The following is a 6,489-nucleotide window of genomic DNA, read 5'->3' on the forward strand; positions in this document are numbered from 1 at the left end:
AAATGGATGGGAAATCTCTCATCAAGTGCCCGTGTTTATTGTCCAAGGCCAAACTAGATGGCTTGTTGTTAAGTGCATGCCTCAGATGACTCTAAGGTGATTTCTTCAATGTCTTATGTGGAAAATCACCCATAAAAATGTTTAAGATGGTGTCCGTTCACTTTGAAGATTTTATGGGTGTCAAGACTTTTGATTTCAACAGCACCATAAGGGAAGATGTTGGTGACGACAAAGGGACCTATCCATCTTGACCTTAGTTTCTCAAGAAACAACTTAAGTCGAGAATCATAAAGGAGGACTTTTTGCCTAATTGAGAATTGCTTCTTGGAAAATATTGGTCATGGAATGCTTTTGTCTTCTCCTTGTAAATTATAGAATTTTTGCATGCCTCATTCTGTATTTTTCAAACTCTTGCAGTTGCAACTTCTGATGCTCACCAGCTTCTTCCATCTTCATGTTGCAACTTTTGATGGCCCAATATGCTCTATGTTCTAGCTCAACTGGTAAGTGGCATGAATTTTTGAAAACCATTCAGTATGGGAACATCCCAATTGGTGTCTTGAATACTGTCTGGTATGCCCATAAAGCATCGTCTAGCCTTAGACTACAATCCTTTATGTTTGGTTTAATCATTTTCTCTAGAATGGATATAATTTCTTAGTTAGAAACCTCTGCTTGTTCATTAGTTTGTGGGTGGTAGGTGGTGGATGTGCAGTGGGTGACATGATACTTTCTAAAAAGAGCATCCACTATCTTATTGTAGACGTGTATCCCACAATCACTTATTAGAGCTTCAGGGACTCCAAACCTCACAAAATTGTATGTTTTCAATAAGTTTATGATAATTTTAGCATCATTGGCTCTTACAGGATTCGTTTTAGCTCATTTAGAGACGTAGTCCACTGCCAATAATATGTAAGTATTATTGAAAGAAGATGGGAATGGTCCTATGAAATTGATGCCTGACACATCGAACATTTTGCACATTAAGATATGTGTTAGTGACATGATCTTTACGACTCATGTTCCTTGTGTGCTGGCAATTTTCACATGCTTTATAATATGTGTAAGTGTCACGGAATAAGGAAGGCCAGAATAGGCCACACTTCAGCACTTTTTGGCCTGTTCGTTTGGGTCTAAAATGTCCCCTACAAGCATGAGAATGGCAGAAGTTGAGGACAAAGGGCATTTCAAATTCTAAAATGTATCGCCTAATTATTTGGTATGTACAATGTCTCTATAAATACGGGTAATCTCATATGTACTACCTTGCTTCTCTCTTAATTTTTTTTATAGGTAACTCAGCTGGTAGTACATGGGCAACCAGATAATTGTCAATATCTGTATACCAAGGAGCTGCTTGCTATACTGAGAATAGATGTTTATCCGAAAATTCATCATTTAATGGAGAAGGCTCCTTACTCAATGGCAATTAGCTGAGGTGTTCTGCTACTAGGTTTTCCATACCTTTCTTATCCCTTATTTCTAGATCAAATTCTTGCAAGAGAAGTATCCATCTTATCAGCCTTGATTTTGTTTTTTTTTTCTTGAGAAAATATTTTAATGCTGCGTGATCCAAAAACACAATTACCTTTGTCTCCAACTAGTACAAATGAAACTTTTCTAAGCAAATACAGCAGCCAACAATTCTTTCTTAGTGGTTGAATAATTCAAATGGGCATTATCAAGAGTTCGAGACGCGTAGTAGATAACATGCAGATCTTTTCCCATTCTTTGTTCGAGTACTGTAACCATTACTTGGTTACTTGCATCACACATTATTTCAAATGATAGATCCCAATTTGATAGCTATATGATGGTTGCTGTGACTAACATTTTTTTAAGTGCTTCAAATGCTTTTCTACAGGACTCATCAAAAGTGAACTTTACTTCTTTTTGTAGCAGCCGACACAATGGTTGAGTGATTTTGGAGAAGTCTTTGATGAACCTCCTGTAAAAATTGACATGCCAAAGGAATGAACGTACCTCCTGTATGTTTTTGGGTTAAGGTAGCAATTTGATGACATCCATCTGTGGTTTATCAACTCCTATTCCTTTTGAGGACACCATAAGTCCCAAGATCAGTCATTCATTCACAATGAAGTGACATTTTTTGTAATTTAGAACAAGATTGAATTCAAGGCATTGTTTAAGCACCTTTGTGAGGTTGTCAAGGCACTCATCAAATGAATCTCCATAAACTGTGAAGTCATCCACGAAACCTCTATGCTTCTTTCCACAAAGTCAGAAAAGATAGTGACCATGCACCTCTAGAAGGTGGCTGGTGCATTGCAAAGGCTGAATGGCATTCATTGGTCTCAAAGGGCATATAAAAGTGGTATTTTCTTGATCTCTAGGGATGACCGAAATTTGGTAAAATCCAGAATACCTATCCAAACAGCAGTTATGGGTTCTCCCAACCAATCTTTCAAGCATTTGATGAATGAAAGGAAAAGAAAAGTGCTATTTTCTTGTGGAGGCATTCAACTCGCGGTAATCAATGAAAAATCTCCACCCATTCTGCACACTAGTTGAAATTTTCTCTCCTTTCTGATTTTCTATCACAGTGACCCCTATTTTCTTTGGCACAACCTGAACTGGACTCACCCATTTCACTGTCGAACTCCATAATGAAGGTCTTATCTTAGACGTCTATTTTTGTTTTAGTGGATATGAGGAATGGTCTACCCAGTAAGAGATCAAAGAAGTTTTGAGATTTATCATCCTCTAAATCCAGCACGTAGAAGTCCACCGAAGATATAAGGTTGTTCACTTGAACCAACACATCCTCCAAGACCCCTTCGGGGTAGACAATAGACTTGTCCACCAATTGAATGATGACCCCCATCTCTTTCAACTGTCCGGTGTTCAATTTTGAGTATATGGATATAAGTATCACGTTTATGGAGGTTCCAAGATCACACATGAATTTTCTTATGCCCAAAGTACTTATTTTACACAAAATGGCAAATATACGTTGGTCTTTACATTTGGGAGGTAATTTTCTTTGTATAATAGCCGAAACAATCTCCTCCAAACTCACTCTTTTATTACTGCTCAGTTTTCTTCTGTTAGTGTATACCTCTATCAAGAACTTGGCGTACTTGAGTATTTGTTCAATGGCCTCAAGTAGGGGAAGGTTCACTTCGACCTTGCTGAATTTTTCTAAAATCTCTTTGTCTTCCTTTTCTTTCTTTGTCTTGGCAAATCTTTCTTTATATTGGATGGGTGCTGCCATCTACTGTTGCCTAGGGAACCTTGCCCAAGGCTTCTGACTCTGTTTTTTTTTTTGTAATTCTTTCCCATTCTGTAATGTAATTGTACTGACATTTGGGAGTGGATTTACTTTTGTCTGTGAGGATAATTTGTCCTTGGACTCCAACTTACTCATGGATGTTGCTAGTTGACTGACTTATGTTTTCAAGTTATGTATGCTAGCTCTAATCTGTTACTGGAATTGTCAAGTTTCTTATTGGAGTTGCTGGGTGTTAATGGCCAGAGATTTAACTATATCTTCAAGGGACATACCTAGTTTAGAGGGTGTTGTTTGTTGCAGTAGAGGTGGCTTAGTCGGGTATTATTGGTAGTTTTATTAACGTGGCCCATAGCTAAAATTGGGATGGTCTCTATAACTAGGATTTTATGTGTTGGAAAAACGATCATATCTTCTTTATGGTTAGTTTGGGAGTCCACCCACAACATTGACATGTTGTTGGTCGTTATCTTGGAGTGTGGGACACCTATCTATGGGATGCCCTGAATAGGCACAAATCCCAAAAACTCTTGCTCGATTAGTGTTTTTTGAAGCCATATTTTGCACTAAATTGGTTAGTTTAGAAATTTGGAATTCAAGAAAAGAAATACTTACCTCATTCACCCTTCGAGGGGTGTCATGTGTGGCACTGAATTGTTGGAAAGTGGCTACCATGATAGATATCAACTCCCTCGCTTGCTGTGATGTTTTGTTCACGATCGGTCCTTCAGTATCTAGCATCCTTCTTTTTGAGAGAAGTAATCCTTCATATAAATAGTGTATCAAAGATTGCTCTGATATATCATGTTGTGGACAATTTGCATAATAGGTGTTTGAATCTCTCTCAGTAGTCATGGAGGCTCTCGGAATCCTTTTGCTGGACCCCACATATTTCTCTTCTAATGTCAGCTACTCGAGATTCTAGGAAGAAGCGATCTAGAAAGGGTTTTAGTATCTCAGCCCAAGTTGTGATTGATCCAGAAGATAGGTAAAATAGCCATTCTTTTACTGCTTCATCCAAGGAGAATAAGAATGCTTACAACTTGATTTGTTCTTTAGATAACCCTTGGGGTTTCATGCTTGAGCAAACTACATATAAATCTTTGAGATGTTTGTATGGGTTCTCATTTTCCATACCTCAAAATTTGGGTAGTAGATGGATCAAACAAGATTTTAGCTATAAAAAAAATCAAAATCTAGGCAAGTGATGTAAAGGGGCTACTGGTTGGTGGGTGGGGCTGCTAGCTCCCTTAATGTGCGTTCTTCTTCCATGTTTTCTATTTCAGATGCAGCAGATGAAGTGTTGTCTTGCTGAGTTTATCTTCTTTGTCTAGTTTGCTTCCTTAGACTCTTGGCGGTCTTCTCAATTTCAAGATTGTAAAGCAGTGACTCTCCACGATCAGTCCTAGTTATAAAAAGGAAAAACAATAAGTTAATCTCAATTCTTTGGCAACTACGCCAAAATTTGGTGGATGTCAAATCCACCAAAAATAAAATCCTAATTAACCAATAAAACTAAATCGTAGTAGTGGTAAGAAGGGTCGAATCTACAGGGAATTGGAAATTTATTTTTCTTCCTAGACCAACAAATGAAAAGCAACAATGGGGGGTTTTGTAGGATTTAATAGCAATATAACTTGCACAAAAATAAAGTAAAGATAGAGTAGAATAATCACAAGCTGTATATTAAAAAGTAGATCAATTATACGAAGGATTCCTACTTAATAAAATAGCTAGTTCCAATAACGTAATTGATCATAGATGGAAAGATTCATTATAATTAAAATATAGCAAACCAGTTATAATTGTCGAAAATGTTCTGACAACCAATTCTTCCTTATTCCTAAACCAACCAAGAAGCGTTTGTTAGTTGGTTCTTCATTGACAAACACTCCTGCAAATGTCCACATGATTTAATCTGCTAGTGGCCTTGAGAGCTAGAAGAACCTGATTCAGATTGCAGGATTCATCTTTGTGAATCGATCAACTAGATCACTTATCTCCTCAGTGTAACACTGATTGCTACTAGGTGCTAAACCGCTCAAATAATTAAAGATTTGAGTGGTTCAGTTAGCTGCTTGTAGCTTCTACACACGTTCAACGAGCCCTGTTCAAATGGATTCAAAATAGCAAATATATATAGATGCAAGAGGTGAATAAATACCGATATTCAAATAAAATATAGGTTAAAGAAATTTAATCTCACAAATACATCCCTAGAGTTTACTAAATCTGTCAACTAAAAAAAGAAAGCAAATTAGCCACTCATGGTAGAATTTAATACAAAATAGTTGCGTGAATGGTTAAGAAAAAAAGAAGAAGGGTGAAAGAAAGGTACACAATCTACAGAGGCAACCATCAGTGGTGTCCGGAAGAAGAGGATGATGATTCTACTTAGCAGCTGCGATTTACATAGTAAAAGGGGGTTAGGATTTTTTTTTTGTTGATTGGGATCTTTTTCCTTGATTTTAACACATCCTTAGCTTTCTAAAATAATCTCATCATGATTTTTGTCTCTTATATCTCGGTTGGGAGGATATCTTTTTCAAATTTTAAAAAGCCCACCTTTTTCTTTAAGTAGTATGCAGATCGCAACATAAGCCTTGGGCAAGGCTTGTTTCTGCTACGAGCAAGAGCCTTTGAACTTAAATGCTGCCTTAGCCTTGGTCAAGGCTTAGTTAAATATAATATTGGTTCCATGTTGCTCTCTTGACTGTGAGCTGTGCCCAAGGGTTAGTTGTGCTTATCCGTTCTTGTTGAGATGTAAGCTTTGGGCAAGGCTTGTGTGCATGGGGCCAAAGTCTGCTGTTGTTGTAGGGTCTAAGCCTTGCCTACAGCTTAGACCGTGTCAGATGATTGTTCCACAGTTTTTATTCCTTTTTTTGCTATTCTTCCATATTTAAGCTCCATCTCCTATCCTGCATCAAAATGGACAAAAAGACTCAATTAGGTAGCAAGCAATTCATTTTAAGCACACAAAAGTAGATGACATGGATGTTGTTTTTGCACACTATCAGTTGCCACTGTGATCGTGGGGACACACTTGAGACCAAGAGAGACAAAAAAAATCGAAGGAACAAAAGAAACCCAAAGAACTCTATCGCGTTAGCATACAACTCGATCACCCAAGTTTGGTAAGGTTTTCCTTCTTTAATGATGACTTTTAAATCTATTAAAGAGTTATTGATAGAAGTAAAGGGTGGTTTACAAGACTCATAAAGTCCTCTCAAGCTCGG

This window comes from Carica papaya, chromosome 4 (assembly GCF_054855325.1).
Source record: "Carica papaya isolate Zhongbai chromosome 4, ASM5485532v1, whole genome shotgun sequence".
Taxonomy (NCBI): domain Eukaryota; kingdom Viridiplantae; phylum Streptophyta; class Magnoliopsida; order Brassicales; family Caricaceae; genus Carica; species Carica papaya.